Source organism: Canis aureus, chromosome 5, assembly GCF_053574225.1.
Source record: "Canis aureus isolate CA01 chromosome 5, VMU_Caureus_v.1.0, whole genome shotgun sequence".
NCBI lineage: Eukaryota > Metazoa > Chordata > Mammalia > Carnivora > Canidae > Canis > Canis aureus.
This window is the reverse complement of record NC_135615.1, coordinates 44,048,302-44,064,934: the sequence shown is the minus strand read 5'-3', so window position 1 is coordinate 44,064,934 and position 16,633 is coordinate 44,048,302. Positions and strand designations below refer to the sequence as shown.

The 16,633-nt window shown below is 39.2% G+C and overlaps 1 protein-coding gene and 1 long non-coding RNA gene across 6 annotated transcripts in view; both read left to right on the top strand.

Annotated features, from left to right (window-relative positions):
* The window catches only part of LOC144314102 (uncharacterized), a 33,807-nt gene extending 31,413 nt beyond the window's left edge, over positions 1-2,394 (top strand). The window contains exon 6 of one of the 2 annotated variants that reach the window (XR_013379763.1): positions 2,119-2,394. This is a non-coding gene — a long non-coding RNA (uncharacterized LOC144314102). The remainder of the gene's footprint in view (positions 1-2,118) is intronic. The other variant, XR_013379764.1, reaches the window with a different exon arrangement.
* Positions 2,395-5,817: 3,423 nt separating this feature from the next.
* IL6ST (interleukin 6 cytokine family signal transducer) overlaps positions 5,818-16,633 on the top strand; it is a 59,461-nt gene continuing 48,645 nt past the window's right edge. For 2 of the 4 annotated variants that reach the window (XM_077897850.1, XM_077897849.1), the window contains exon 1: positions 5,818-6,050. The gene's annotated coding sequence lies outside the window, so the exon portion shown is untranslated. The remainder of the gene's footprint in view (positions 6,051-16,633) is intronic. The other 2 variants (XM_077897848.1, XM_077897847.1) reach the window with 1 other exon arrangement.

Genomic DNA, 16,633 nt, shown 5'->3' with positions numbered 1-16,633 from the left:
CGATCCTGGAGTCCCGGGATCGAATCCCACGACGGGCTCCCGGTGCATGGAGCCTGCTTCTCCCTCTGCCTATGTCTCTGCCTCTCTCTCTATCATAAATAAATTTTTAAAAATTTAAAAAAAAAAGATTTAAATGTTAGGCATAGAGTCACTTTCTGTACCATATGGATCAGTGCCATACTCAAGCTTAGCTAAATTCACCAGGAAGGGAAATAAACCTCACCCCTCCACAGAGAAGTATCAAAGAATTTGTGGCCATCTTTAACCCACCACAGAGTGAGAAGATGTGAGATTGGAGGTAGAGAGAAGTTCATAACTCTTATAACCCCTAGTTCCTTAAGTATTCTTGCACAAGCACTTGCAAATGTTCTCTTAACACCTTTCTCATGGCACTATGACATGGCCATACTTGTCTGGCTATCTCATTACACTTTGAGATTTTCAAGATTTTTAAAATTTTTTTTCTATTTATTCATAAGAGACAGAGAGAGAGAGAGAGAGAGAGAGAGAGAGAAGCAGAGACATAGGCAGAGGGAGAAGCAGGCTCCCTTCAGGGAGCCTGATGTGGGACTCGATCTCAGGACCCCAGGATCACACCCTGAGCCCAAGGCAGACACTCAACCGCTGAGCCACCCAGGCATCCCTGAGATTCTCAAGATCCACACATGTCTAATTCAGATCCATATCTAAGGGCCTGGCACATAGTGGATGTTCAGTAATTGTTTATGGAATAAATGAACTGAATAAATTGGAACAATTGGGGTCCCCTTAATTCCTGGTTCTTTGGAACACCAGAGCAAGTTCCTATTTGATATAATTCCCTTTCCCAGATCTAGATCTTCTTATTGACTTAAGAAATGCTGGATTTGAATGTGTACAAATAACAGTCTGCATGAACATATATGTAAATAGCTTTTGACTTTTGCCCGCTGTGTTAGTTCTCTATTGCTGCAGAACAAGTTACTACAAACTTAGCATCTTAAAATGACACACATTTATTATCTCATAGTTTCTGTGGGTCAAGAGTCTGAGCACAGGTTGACTGGGTTCTCTGCTTTGGGGTCTCACAGGACTACAGTCAGTTTGTTGGCTGAGGATGTTGTCTAATCCGAGGCTTGACTTGGGCAGGATCTGCTTTTGTTGGCAGAATTCAGTTCCTTGAGTTGTAAGACTGAAGGCTTCAGTTTCTAACCAGCTGTTAGCCAGAGGCCACCCTTCATTAGATCTCTCCATATGCCAGCTCTCAGTATGGCAGGTTGCTTCATCAAAGCCAGCAAGGAAGAGAGTCTCCTCACCAGACAAGCATTACAATTTCATATAACTTAGAGGCTACAACATGGCTATTTGATTTTTCAAAGCCACAACAGACACTAGCAAGATGGGCACCGTAATCTTTCATCACGTAGTCCTCTGCATCTCTTCTATCATGAAGAGAAAACCACACAAAGAACACGGAGAAGCAAGAGGTCAAAGAATTTACACTAAAAGTCTATCATGCCCACTTAGAGCAAAATAATGATTCTCATAATTTGAAATATGAGCTAGATTAGCTTCATTCTGAGTTTCATTTGACTCTGACACTAAATTCCCTTTATTATTTGTTGATCCTGGAAAATGATCAAACCCTAAAATTCTACAGAAAAATCAGAAAGGACCATTTTCAAGAAATTTCAGCTGTCTGAAGAAGTATCTTCACTTAACGTTTGCCTTTTCGGTAGGTACCGCCAGCTTCCCTTGAGGAGACAGACTCACATTTGCCTAAGCCAGTATTTAATACAGTTAGTACCAAATCTTTATCCAAATTCTAGGCAAAAGGCTGGGAATTCTTGGCCATACAAGCCCACAAAATAAAATATATTTTTTAAAACATTCATGTTGGTACTTTCTTATTTATCTGGTAAGTATCAGACTTGGAGCCAAGGAATCTATTTTGTAACTAAACAGTATTCTTGCATATGAAGGTCAACAAAAGAAAAACTTTTGCTTCTCTCAAGAGTTGTGTCAGAGTTAACAAAAAGCAAATTATGGTAAAAATCATCAAGATGATATTCTGAAGCTAGTCTAGGCTGTTGCAAAGTTAGTGTCCCAATACCTGACTTCCTTATCCTATCTATGCAGGTGTCTAAGAATAAGATGCCACCTCATTGCTGCTCACACTTCTACACTGGCCTTTCCTGCTCCCTGTGAATGAGGGAATTCAAGATCATTGACAAGCCCAGGGCCATTTGACAGGGTTTCCCAGAGGTCTAGAGTAACGAGAAGCTAGATGCCCTCTGCTTCAACAAAGTCAATTTGCATCTGTGTTTAATTTTTATATAGAGCAGTATTCATTTTATATAGAGCAGAACACTCTACTATAGTTATCCATTACAATGCAATAAAATAAGCAAATACTAATAACATGAAAAAGTTTCTGCTAAATTCTCATTTTTAAAACGATAGCCATAAAACTATGATGTTAGAAGTCACAATAGGGGTCACCAGTGGCTTTCCAATAACTAGAAGGAAGCAAGAGGGGCCTTTGGGGGGTGTTGCTCTTTTTCTTGATCTAGATGCTGATTATATGGCTTTGTTCAGTTTGTGAAAAACTTTCAAGCTGTGCTCTTACAGTATGCCCAGATATAATGTAAAATTTTTGAAATAGAGTCACATTGTTGCCTAGTTTTGTTGCTATGAAATGAATTTGTCATGTTTTTGAGTTTTTAAATTAGGTACAACTTGATTTAAGTTCATACTTCATCCCAAACTTATTAAGCAGGTTATAATGTGGCTGAAACTGCTTCATTTTGAAATTTATTTTGAATTACTTTTCATTCTGCTTGGTGAATTAGATGCTATTAGGTTACAAAGATTTTAACACATACAGAAAAGCCGTCCCCAACTCACCATTGATTAAATATTTAATTTTTAAAATTTTCTTAAGGTATTTTAGGCTAATAATGAAAAATATAAAACTAGGGGACTGAAATTGGTAAGAGTAGGACCAAGAATGCAGAAGGAGGAAAACTTTAAAAGAGTAAGGCAATGGGAAAAGAAGGGTATACAGTTTCCTCCTAAATTGGAGAAAAGTTAAGATTGCACACAAATGAGGATGGTACTGATTTTTTTCCAGGGAATAATGAAACAAGGTTCTGTACTAGGAATAGAATGTTAGGTTAGGGCTAGTAGTTCAAGGACAAGGGAAATGAGAAATAGCATTGATAAGGTAAACGTGGCTGAAAGTCAAGGGAATTGAGGATACTAGTGAGAGTGTGGTTTAAAAAGTCAATAAAAGGGTTCCCACAGTTTAGGGAGATAAGCAAAGGTAGGAAATAACTGATAAACTTTGAGAACAAAGACTGGAGGTCATGCTGAGGACAAACTGTAGACTCAATAGGAGTGAGCCAGTAAGAGAGGTACAAGAGTAGGTGGTGTTGGGTAGAGAGAAACTTACAATAGAAAAATTTGCAGGTGTTGTAATTTCATCTGATGACTGGATTCAAGGAGTGACTACATCTGTGGGTTTTGATATAGATGAAAAAAAGAGATGATTGGAAAAGTACGATGAGAAACTGGGAGGTCAGGGTTCTAAGTGAGTCATTATCATGGATGCTAGAATCATTGGGCTGGGACGGGACATGCAGATAGTTCCAAGGCTGACACAGAGTTTCAGAAGCACGTTGGGCACAGGCAAGGAAGTAAATGGCTATCTTGGTCACAGCCAACTATATGAAAATACAAGCAGGCCAAATTTGTCTTTGGCATATATTACCTTTGTTGTGTAGCATTTTTTTTCTAGTTTTGTTCACCTACTCTCGACTAACCTCATTATCCTCATGTTGCTCTCACTGTACACTTCCTCTGCTTTTGACATATGTGAAATCCCAAATGATCCTAAGGCATACATGGAAAGTTCTCGATGGCTATGTCACTCTTTCCACTTATTGTTGCATTTTGACAGAGTTTTCTCCTGACAAATCCTTAACCAAAAAGTGGTCATTGCAGGGCCAATACCCTAAAGAGGTGTCTGCAAAGTCATGGAATTCCAGCCCGGGAAGGGAAGGAGGCTCTTCCTGTTTTGAAAAATCTTTCTCCAATATTGATCTATTCTTTTAGCCCAGGACTTCAACCATCCCCATAAAATGTGAGTTTCTGAGACATTAGGGCTGATTTAAGCCAATACAGAGATACCCACGAAAGGACTGACTCAGTCTTTCGCTCTCTTGACCAGTGCACAAGGCAGACTAGTGTGCTATGAGATATTGATTCCTTCCATCTTTATTCCCTGTACCAGTGAAATATCATCATTTTCAATATATGCGTCAATGCAAAAGGTTTGGGAAGCACCGACATAGAAGACATTCAAAAGCAGTTGGCATATATTGAGCACCTCCTGTATACCAAACACTTCATGTCTGGTATATAATTTACTTCACCTTTGCAGCAATCCTATTAGGTCGGTACCATTATTCTGATTTTGCAAATAAAGAAACTGAGATAACTTGCCAACCAACTGTCACAGACACAGGAAATGGCAGCAACAGGATGCCAACTCAGGTGATTTGGAACCAGAAAGTACACTTAACCACTATCCATTGCCTCTAAATAAATGTTTGCTAGCTCTAAATAAACATTTTAATTTAAATCTTTTCTACGTTTGTTTTCAGCACCCCTATAAATGTCAGGACTAGGATACAATTCCATCATACCCTGTAGGTTAGCTGTAGCCTGACAGGGAGGAGCGAGAGCTGAACACGGTGGAGCTCTGCGTCTCTTACAGCACCGTCGCCGGGTTTGCTTGGGAGTCCCTTAGCCCTAGATCTGCTTTTCCGTGTCTCTTCAAAATATCTGATCAACAACTAAGAGATTGTAATTTGTCCTGTGTTTTATTCTCTCTGCATCTGAATCCTCAATATAATGACAAACTTTGTAATTTTTCATTTAGGGGTATAATGTGTTCCAAGTCTGTTAAACCCTTGTTGCCCTCCTACGGCCTGGCCTGCCATTCTTCCACAAAAGGCCCTGGCCTCTGGGTGTTTCTTGACACGCGCACGCGCACGCGCACACGGCTTATCCTACAAGTTTCTCCATGCCCTCGGTGGGGGAGTAAAAAAAAAAAAAAAAAAAAAAAAAATCACAGCGAGCCTGAAGGTCCATTTCTCAGGCGGGGGAGGCATGTAACGAAATTAGTTTTTGCTAGGTATTTTTTTATCACAGCTTGAGAGGTACAAACCGCAAGGAAGAACTAGTTTCTTGGCAGGTCACGCCAGCTCTGGGGGGTTCACCGATCAATCGCAGCCAAACTTGGAAATACATATCGTGGCAAGGTTCGTTGATGGTAGACTCGCACCGAGGCCGCCGCCGCCACGGTCTGCGGTCACCTCGTGTCGAGTCACGACCATCGAGTCCTTCACTTTCCCTGAGAAACTCCCACGCCTGCCCTGTCCCCAGGGGAGCCGGCGGTCCCTCGGGGAAGGCCGCGAGGGCAGGCCCGGGGCACCGCAGCGAGACGGGACGGCGGCGGGCGTAGGAAGCACCGGGCTTCAGTTCACGAGCCTGTTATTCCACGGAAAAATGGAACATTCCGCTCCTTCCGCCCGCAGAGGAGAGGCGGGGGGAACCCTTCGATCTGGTCTAGGAAAGGCGACGCGGGCGCAGCCGCCGGAATCCCGGACGCCAGGAGCCGCGTTACGGGAATCGCAGCTGCCCGGAGTCCCGCCCCTTCGCCGTCGGGCGGCCTCCCGACCAATGCCCGGGCGCGCCGGGTCTCGCCGGAGCCAATCAGCATACAGCCCCTAAATCCGGAGGCGGGGCGCGGCGAGGGCGCTGCGAGGCGGGGTCAGGGGGCGCAGCGCCCCGCGGTGGGAGGAGGGCCGCGTGCCGCGTCTGCGGGAAGGAACCGGGAGCGAGCCGGAGCCGGAGCTCAGAGCTGAGAGGCCGGCGGAGCCGCGAGGGGAACGCCCGGGCGCAGCTGAGCTGGAGGCCGCGACTGTGCGGCCGACCGGCCCGGCCTGGCGCCGGGGGAGTCCTGCGTTGTACGGATGCGGTTGAGTGAAGCGCCGAGGCCTGAGGTGAGGAGGTGCCGCGACCGAGTGAAGGGCCGCGTAGCGCGAGGACGAGGGCTAGGTCGGGGCGTTCGGGCCTGGGGCCGGGCCCTCCAGGGGGCCGCCCTGCCGCGGGAGAGGGGCGCCCCAGCGCCGCGCGTCCCCAGCTTGCTAGTTCCAGCCTGGAAACCCCCGCATTCCTCCTTCCTTTCCGTGTTCACACAGCCCGGAATCTGATTCCCACAACTTTGTCACCTATATTTCTCCGGTACACACGCGCGCGCGCGCACACACACACACACACACACACACACACACCCTTCTTAGGCCCACGCCCCCCAGGCCCCACTTTTCGCTCCTTTCCGTCTCCCCTTCAATTCCGCCGGCCCCGCACTTGACTCTTCACTTTCTCCCTGGAAGTTAGCAGCTCCTCAGCAAAGCCATCTTTCCATCCTGAAATCATAATGTCTCAACCCTGTTGAAAGTTCACCTTAATTCAAACATTTTCAACTCACAGCCTCTTCTTTCTTCTTTTTCTCTCTCACATGTATCCGCCCTTAAAGAATCCCACCTTAACGCTGTATCTGAAAAGTACCAAATCCATCTTTAAAACTTCACCCCTCCCCCAAGCTTAAAGGTTATTCCAAGCGGCAAGGTTCTGTTTTTCAGTAGATGAACAGCATTTTATTCATAACTCCAAATGAAAAAAATATCAGATTAGAAATAAGACTTGCCACTTGGAGGTTGTTGGGGTTTTGTCGTGTCCCCCCCTCCCCCCCCCCCCCCCCCCCCGCCACTTCAGAACACCCATTTCGGCTTAATTTGTGTAGTCATGGGCATTTCAGCAGTTACACTAAGCTTTAAAATAATTAGTGATTAGAATGCCAGGGTGACTCTTCTAAAAGATTGGAGTCTTTGGTTAAGTCGGAGCTGTAAACAAACCCTTTAGACCGTGTGACTGCCAGCTTCAAGTTGGAACAACTCTTAATTTGAAATTCCTGACTCAGATCATCCTAGGAGCTGTTCGCCATTATCTTAATTTCTTAAATTCATGGTAATTCCCATTTTGAAGTATTTTTGAACTGTAAATAGAACTCTACGTTTATAAAGCCAACTGGATACTAAGTTAAATCCTGTTTTCCAGTTATTTCTTTCGGGGGATAGTTTTTGAACACTTGTTTTTAATTACAAGTGAAAGAAGAAAGTTACAGGATGGAGAAAGTGTGAGAAAAGGGGAGTAAGTTTCATGGTGGAATTTTCCCCTCTTTTCAAGTCTGTATAATTGACAGTGCTACAACATGTTTAGTTTTCTCATAGGTAATTTGGAATATTCTAAATACTGCGGACATATTTTCTTATGTAATGAAAAATGTGCACAGTGTCCTCATTTTTATTTATGACTTGCAGTGTTTTCAGTTTATTTATAGGTTTTCCCAAGGGCATTTGCACTGCAGTTAAATGTTAGGGTGAATGTCGATTATTATATACATTTGAAGTAAAATGTCTCAGTATCCACTTTACAGAGAAGGAAACTGAGGCTCAGGGTCCTTTTGAAACGTAGATCTGTGTAATTCCAACCCCTGTACTCTCACTTGGTCTTTCTGTTATACTGACACACTTCTCATGGAGGATCCACTACTACAGTTTAGTTTGGCCACTTATGGACTCCCCATAACTGATCTGCAGGGAGGGCTTTTTTCCTCCACAGAAGCTATTTTAGAGCTTCTCATTTTAACAGGAGTCAGGACTCCCTGGCTCTAATATATTTGCAGCTTGGCTCCTAGAGAAGTGTGGAATGTTCTCACAGTCTTCTCCATTTCTTTGATTGCAAAGGCTGTATGATCAGATTTGAAGTTTCTACTCTGTTATTTTACATAATAAATAGTAACCACTTACTGCTGGCTACAGGAATTCACAAATATGCATGAGATATTGTTAGGACATGTATAGAGTTTATAGAAATTGGGCTGACAAATGTATGAAAAATTGCAAGGATGCAAGGCAGCTTTAATTAAGTGTAGAATGATGCAGAAACTGCTATAGATATCTAAATTAGGAGTGATAAAAAATAATAAATTAGGAGTGATTATTAAAGAGTTGGAATAATCAAAGGATTGAGCAGAGGTCAGACCTGAAACCTTTGTGAGACCTGGATAAAGAGAAAAATGAAAGAAGCCCATTCCAAATAGAGGTCTATGTAGAAAGAGTCAGGAAAAAAAAAAATATTAATTACAATAGCCAGTACAAAAATAATGCTTATTTGTGCCAGTCACTGTTCTGAGCACTTTGCCTGTATTAATTCTTTTAATCCTCATAACCTTAGGAGGTAAATGTTACCATCTTCCTTTTACAAAGAAGGAAACCAAAGCAAAGAGAGGTTAATTTGTCTAGTGCCACGCTGAATAAGGGGTAGATCTAGAATTCATACATAGATAGCCTGGCTTCAGAATCTGAGCTTTTAACTGTGATGCATATATTCCCTCTTCATATAGTATATTTGAAAGGCAGTGACTAAAATAATATGGCCATACCAGGAGGTCTTTTAAAACCCACTCTTAATTGCCCTCGTCATGCCTCAAAGTATCTTGGATTCTGAGGATATTGAGACATAGAAACAGTTATATTACAGGGCTTGAACTCCTACTATGGAATTGTACGCAAGTGCATTGGGAGCAAAGATGTTTGTGGGAATGGGGGGGATTTCCTTAGGAGACATGATGTTTCATCTGAGTTACACACGGGGCAAATCAGAGTCTGGGGAAAGACATTGTAGAGTTAGGGGATGGCATATGTAGAAGTACAAACTCTTAAATAACAAAATGTGTTAGAGAAAGTCTGGTAGTTTGCTGTGTCTTGAGCTTGGTCTGTGGGAGTGAGCTTAGTCTGTAGGAGTAGGAAATGATAAAAAGTAGACCAAAATATGAATGGCGTGATGAGGTCAAAGAAAAATGAAAGCTTAAGATATTTGCTTTGCATTTGGGAAACTACATTAATAATTTCAACAGATTGTTCACTATTCTCTTTAGATGTACAGCTACAAGTGGTAGCTTAGGGAACAGTTTGAGTAGAGAGCTTTTTAGAGTCGTCTTTAGTATTTGTTTGTTTGTTGTAAGTAATCTCTACACCCAACGTGGGGCTTGAACTCAAAACTCTTAGATCAAGAGTTACTTGCTTTACCAGCTAAGCCAGCCAGGCTCCTCTAGAATAGATTTTAAATACTGGAAAAGATAAGTTGGACAGGCACATGAAGCCAAACTTTTAGGTTCTTAAATAGCTAAAATATTTGGCATTGTTACTGCCCCTTGGAAAAACTTTTGAGCTTAAGAGTGACAAGTTTAAGGTAGTGTTTTAGGTGTATTCATTCACCTATAATGTCAGAATGATTTGGAGGATGGAAAGAGACTGGAAGCAGGAAGGCAGATAAGTATTAAGATGATCAGTGCCTAAATCACATTTGTCATGGTAGAGGGTAGAAAAGAAGAGACAAATGGGAAAGACAGCATAAAAGAAGATTGGATAAGCTAGAATTTAATGGATCCCATTGACTTTAGCAATTCAAAAAAGGTGGTCTTAGATGGGGGAAAGATAAGTACTGTGACTTTTTTTTAGAAGCGCATGCGGTTACATATATATATATACATGTGTGTATTGTTTTTAGACCTTTCTATTTGAGTTAGAGGCAGAATATCCAAGACAATGATACGTAACTGGAATCAAAAGAAAGGTCCCAACCAGAGTTCTTGAAAGTATTTTGTTTGAAATAGTGATAGTTCAAGTCATATGTCTTCAAAGAAGTTGTTATTTAAAAAAAAAAAAATTTAAAGTTTTTAAAAAATAGTAGGTTCCAAATACTCAGGTACATTCATAGCCGAGAGGTAAAACCTAGCAGAGAATTCAGTGAAGAAGACAATAAAGTAGGTAAAAGAATTCAACCACATGAAACCATTACATAGAAACCAGGAGAGAAAATTCAAGAAGCAAACATGGTCAACAATGTTTCAGAAACATTTGTGATATTGTTACAATGGCTACAGTCTCTTTTTCTATGTCTGTTTAGTATAGCTCAGTGAGATTTAATGAGATACTAGTTAGCTAATGGATCATGACTAAGAGAGCTCTATGTGTTGAAATGTGGCTGCAGTGTAGATTATTATTTTAAAGCTGTCTGTATACATATCCAGAGCCGGAGTTTTATTCCTTTCAGCACAATAAATCTGTTGCCCTCTTAAAATTTAGATGTTCTGCCTCCAGACTTTCTTTTTCTCTTTACTCAAACCAATCAGTTTCATCCTGTGCTCTGAGGCATTTGTATTGGTTGTCTACACAACCTGTTTTTGTTTGTATGTTCTGTTGTATGTATGCCCTCACCTCCATTCCCTAACACAAAGTAAACTCATCAGAGCTGTGTTTCAGAGAGCACAGCTCTGGTTTATACACTGGTATGTGCTGGGATTTTGCCATTGATAATATAATCTTCATTTGGCATTTAGAGTCAAAGGTAACATATAGCTCAGGTGTATGCTATTTTCTCTCTTTAGAAAAAATCTTTATGTGTATTTTCATTTCTGGGCCTTCCTGGGCCCTTTGGGACTTGGGCTATTCTCCAAGCCTCTGTAGCATTCTGTGCATATTCTACCTTTCTGAACTTTGAACTTCTTAAGAGCAAGATGTGTTTATTTGGCTCCAACTGTGTTTGTTATATTTTATTGAAGCTGTACTGAGAATGTGGGTGGTCATCAAAAATACTCCTTAAACCTTTTTCATAGGTCTAAAACAGTTGGTCATAATATGTAGGGGGACTTATCTAACTCTAAGGTCATAAACCTAACTGTATTTTCTTCTAATACTCTTAATCTGAAGATCCTTAATCAGGAGTATATTTATCTGTAATGAAATAGAGCTCTTCAACTTTGTTTGTGGAGCCAGTTGTCCCAGTACTGTTTATTAAATGCTGCTTTATTTCCCCAGTGATATGCAGTGCTTTTTTTTTTTTTTTTTTAATCAGATGATTAAATTCTTAAGTATATATGGATCTCTTTCTGGATTTTTGGTTTTATACCATTGATCGAATTATTCATATGCAATGTCATGTTTTAATTACTATAATGTTTTAGTACATCTTCATAGATGATAGGGCAAGTATTCTCTTTATTCCTTTTGAAAATTGGCTTTTGGCTATTATCTAATATTTTATATGAAATTTTAAATTGGTTTGTAAAGTTCTATAATAAACCACTTTGCAATTTGGATTAAAATTATATTGCATTACTATATTAATTTGTGAAGAACTACGTATAGTTTGTGTCTACGTATAATTTGTGTCTCTACATATAGTTTGTTTTTCATTCCATGGCATTTAAGTCTTTTTTTTTTTATTTTTTTTTATTTTTTGGCATTTAAGTCTTAAATGATGAGCTATTTAGTAAAGGTTTATAGTTTTCTGTATAAAGTTATTACGTAGTTCTGATTAGATTTTTTCTTAGCTATTACAGTTTTTGATGCTATTATGAATAGAATTTTTTCTTTTACATTTCTAATTGATCCTGGTATATAGGAGAGCTCTATATTTTGATGGTCTTTTGCTTAAATCTAATGTTAAATTTTCAGTAGTTGTAGTAGTTTGTCATTTGATTCTCTCTTTTTTTTTCATAGATAATATCATCTACAAGTTTTTCTTTTTCCATTTTTATATTACTTGTTTGTTCTATTTTTGGTTAAGCCCTCTGGAACAGTGTTGAATAAGTGATAACTCCAAGCACCTTGTTTGAATTATGACTTGAATAGGAATGCTTCTAATTTTTATTTTTGAATATGACATTTACGCTAGGTTTCTGATAAAGGACTATGGCAGCAACAGCAAAAGCTGTGTTGGTAACAACAGGTTACCATGTATTGTGTACATAATATGAGCAGGTAGATTCCAAGTGCTTTATGTTTATTGACTTATTTAATCTTCACACAAGTCCTAGGTAATAAGTGGGTAGGTGGTGCTGTTATGCTCATTTTATAGATAAGGAAAATGAAAGTGAGGGATATCAAATAACTTAGCTAAGATGTTTTACAAAAAAATTAAGGAGTCCGGGTTTGAACATAGGCAATCTGATTTCATAATCCATCCTCTTCTTTGTTGTACTTCATCAAGATAAGGACGGTCTCTTTCAGTCTTAGTTTTCTGACACTTTGTTGTTATTTTTTAATTTGAATTGAATGGTTGTTGAATATTATCATTGTCATATGATTCTCAAGCATCTATTGGAATGATTTTATAGTTCTCTTATCTTAATAAATAGAGTGGGTAATATTTAATATTGTTATCTTTTTGCTTACTGGACCATACTTGTATTTTTAGGCTAAATACTTGTTAGAATTTACGGGCTTTTTGTTGTTGTTTTCATGTATTCTGCTAAAATTAATTTGCAAATGCTTTAATTAGGATATTTCACACCAGTATGCATAACAGTTTGACAATGGTTTTATTATGTACTCCTTGTTTGATTTGGTATCCAAATGACTATGCAACTTGCACTTAGGGCCAAAATGAGATAATAAGGATAGGATTTACTCTCCTGCCTGAAACAACCATAAAACAAACACATGAGACAATATAATCAAGATACTTCACACTGGATAATGAAAGGCACTAGTCTTGATAGGTGGGAAACAAGTAAGATGAAACATATGATTGCACTAGCCTACTATTTTGAAAAAGTTTCCAGGCCATGACACAGGTAGTGGGAATCCAGGGTAAGCTCCGTGGATTCTCTTTGACCTGTGGAGATGGCTGGCAATATCAAAAGAGCTAGAGTTCACAGAACAGAATACTAGAGGACTCTTGAAAGCTTCAAAGGTCCCCTAAACGATTCAGCTGAATACTGACCAGTGCATGCATATAAAGAAATTACTATAGGCCAGAGAAAGAACCTCCTGGAGGGGTAAAGATAACAGTACTTGGTGGTTGCATAGGGTCAGGAAAGGTACTTGTCCTCACCAGCCAGGGTGGGAACTGTTTGACTCATGGGACACTGATAGAGATACAGAAGAATCCTGCCTCAGTAGTAGGGAATAAATAAATCACCCTAGAATAAGCACTGCTCCAACCTCACCCAGTGTACCTTTTTTTTTTTTTTTTGAGTTTTAATTTTAATTCCAGTTAGTTAACATACAGTATGATATTTTTTTTTTAATTTTTTTTTTATTTATTATGATAGTCACAGAGAGAGAGAGAGAGGCAGAGACACAGGCAGAGGGAGAAGCAGGCTCCATGCACCGGGAGCCCGATGTGGGATTCGATCCCGGGTCTCCAGGATCGCGCCCTGGGCCAAAGGCAGGCGCCAAACCGCTGCGCCACCCAGGGATCCCAACATACAGTATGATATTAATTTCAGGTGTATAATATAGTGATTCTTTATTACACCCAGTGCTCATCACAAGTGCACTCCTTAATCCCCATCACCTGTTTCACCCATCTCCCCTCTGGTAACCATCAGTTCATTTTCTTTAGTCTTTCTTGGTTTGCCTTTCTTTTTTTCCCCTTTGCTTGTTTTATTTCTTAAACTCCAAATATGAGTGAAATCATATGATATTTGTCCCTGACTTGTTTCACTTAGCATAGGATTCTCTAGTTCCATCCACATCATTGCAAATGCCAAGATTTCATTCTTTTTTGATGGCTGAGTAATAATCCATTGTGTATATATAACACATCATCTTTATCCATTCATCAGTCAATGGCTGTTTCCATAATTTGGGCTATTTACATAATTTGACTATTGTAGATAGCACTGCTATAAGCATCAAGTGCATGTATCCCTTTATATTAATATTTTTGTATTCTTTGGATAAATAACCTAAATATTTTTAGGTATGTAAAAACTTAAAGAATTCATCACTAGCAGAACCACATTGCAAATAATAATCCATCATAATCATCATCATCATCATCATCCTTCAGGCAAAGAAAATATTAGATGGAAATATAGACCTTAAACAAAGGATTTGAAACTCTGGAAATGTTACTGACATGTATATATATATACATAAGATATTTATATTATAGAAATCTCTTTTATTTATTTATTCATGAGAAACAGAGAGAGAGAGAGAGAGAGAGGCAGAGACACAGGCAGAGGGAGAAGTAGGCTCCATGCAGGGAGCCTGACGTGGGACTCAATCCCGGGACTCCAGGATCACACCCTGGACTGAAGGCAGGTGCTAAACCACTGAGCCACCCAGGGATCCCCCAGAAATCTCTTTTAAAATAATTGTTTAAACCAAAACAGTAACAGTATGGTTTACAACATATATAAAGTACATCTGAAGTTTATAAAATATGTAAAAGTAACTTGTATGCCGAAAATAGCATAAAGATCAAGAGGAGGAAAAAAAAAAGATTAAGAGGAGAGAAATAGATGTCTACTCCTGTGCATGAGGTGCTATAACATCACTTGTAGACTGAAAAGTTTAAGATACATACTATAAACCTTAAATTACTAAGATAACAAAATAAAGAATTAATAGCTTATAAGTCAGGAAGGAAGGCAAAATAGAAATCCTAAAACATACTCAACACAAATGGCAGAAATAGAAGAAAAGGAGGAGCAGAGATTAGATAAGTAGAAAGCAAAAAGATGATAGCTTTAAACCTAACTGTATCAATAATAATATATTAGTGGCCTAGACACCCAAAAAAAGCAGACTTTGTCCGATTAGATACAACTATATGCTACCTACCAAAACAAAACACAACAAAAAACACAGTGCTCTTTAAATCTGAAGAAATAAACAGATAAAATATAAAAGAATGGAGAAAGATAAACCATGATAACACTAATGGAAGAGAAGATTAGATGTCTGTAATAATGTCAAAATAGATTTCAGAGCAAAGAATATTACCATTGGTAAAGAACATCATTACACTATAGTAGAAGAGCCACTTCATCAAGACCTTATATTTATGTGCCTAATAACATAGCTTCAAAACAGGGCAAAATCTAAAAGAAGTGGAAGAAGAAATAAAGCCACAGTTCTATTTGGGAATATCAATACCTCCTTTTCAATAATTGGTAGAGGAAATAGACAGAAAATGACTAAAGATAAAGATTTGGAAAAAAAAAAAAAAAGATTTGAATAACACTGTCAACCAGATTGGCCCGATTGACATTTATATAACACTCCTGCAACAGCCATGTTTTTTAAGTACACACAGAACACTGATTTCAAGACTTATAAGCAGATAGATCAATGAAACAGAATAGAGCAGGAATTGGGTAATTAGAGCTCACAGGTGAAATCCAGGGTGCCTCCTGTTTTTATAAAGTATTGTTAGAACACAACCACATTCATTTGTTTATGTATTATCTATGGCTGCTTTTGTGCTACAAACAGCAGATGGGATAGTTCCAACAGACATTATGGTCTGCAAAGCCTAAAACATTTATTCTCTGGCTCTTTACATAAAAAGTTTGCCCAGCCGTGGAATAGAGTACTAAATAGACCCACACATATATGGACAACTGATTTTTGATGAAAGTGTAAAGGCAATTCGCTTGAGAAAGGATAGTTTTTCTACAAATAGTTTAGATACTATCCGTATGTAACAAAATGAACTCGAATACCTACTTTACACCATATATAAAAATTATCTCAAAATAGTTGATAGACCTGAGTATATAACCTAAAACTATAAAACTTACAACGAGAAAACATAGAAAACTTTTGAGACTTTGGGTTAGGCAAGGATTTCTCAGATACAGTACTAAAAGTATTAATTCATAGATTGGACTCCATTAAAATGAAAATGTCTCCTCTTTAGAAAGCACAGTTAAAAGAATGGGAAGATAAGCCACAGGGAGAAATTACGAAGGATTTTCTAATAAAGACCTTATATCTAGCATTCTATTTTTTTTAAACTTTCTAAACATATTAATGAGAAAACAACACACCCAATTTAAAAATGAGCGAAGTATTTGGACACATCACCAAAGAAGAATATGAATAAATACTTACCATATATAGTACCTAGCTATTCAGTATTTTACCAAGAGAAATGAAAGCTATGTCCATGCAAAGACTTGGGACTAATATAGTGTATTTATTCCACTAATACATTATGCACCTACTTATAACAAGGAAGTCAGTTTATCCAACAAATATATTGGGGTGCTTACTATGCCCGGTATGATTCTTGATGCTAGGAATACAGTAGAGAACAAAACAACAAAATTTCTTGCCTAATTTGCTAGCATTCTGTTTTAGGTGCACAGACAATGTATTAGTTTCCCAGAGTGGCTGTAACAAAGTGCCACAAACTGGATGACTTAAAATAACAGGAGTTTATTCTCTTAAGGTTCTGGAGGCCAGGGGGATCCCTGGGTGGCGCAGCGGTTTGGCGCCTGCCTTTGGCCCAGGGCGCGGTCCTGGAGACCCGGGATCGAATCCCACGTCGGGCTCCCGGTGCATGGAGCCTGCTTCTCCCTCTGCCTGTGTCTCTGCCTCTCTCTCTCTCTCACTGTGTGCCTATCATAAATAAATAAAAGTTTAAAAAAAATTAAAAAAAAAAAAAAAGGTTCTGGAGGCCAGAAGTCCTTCTGAAACTCTTGATAGAATCTTTC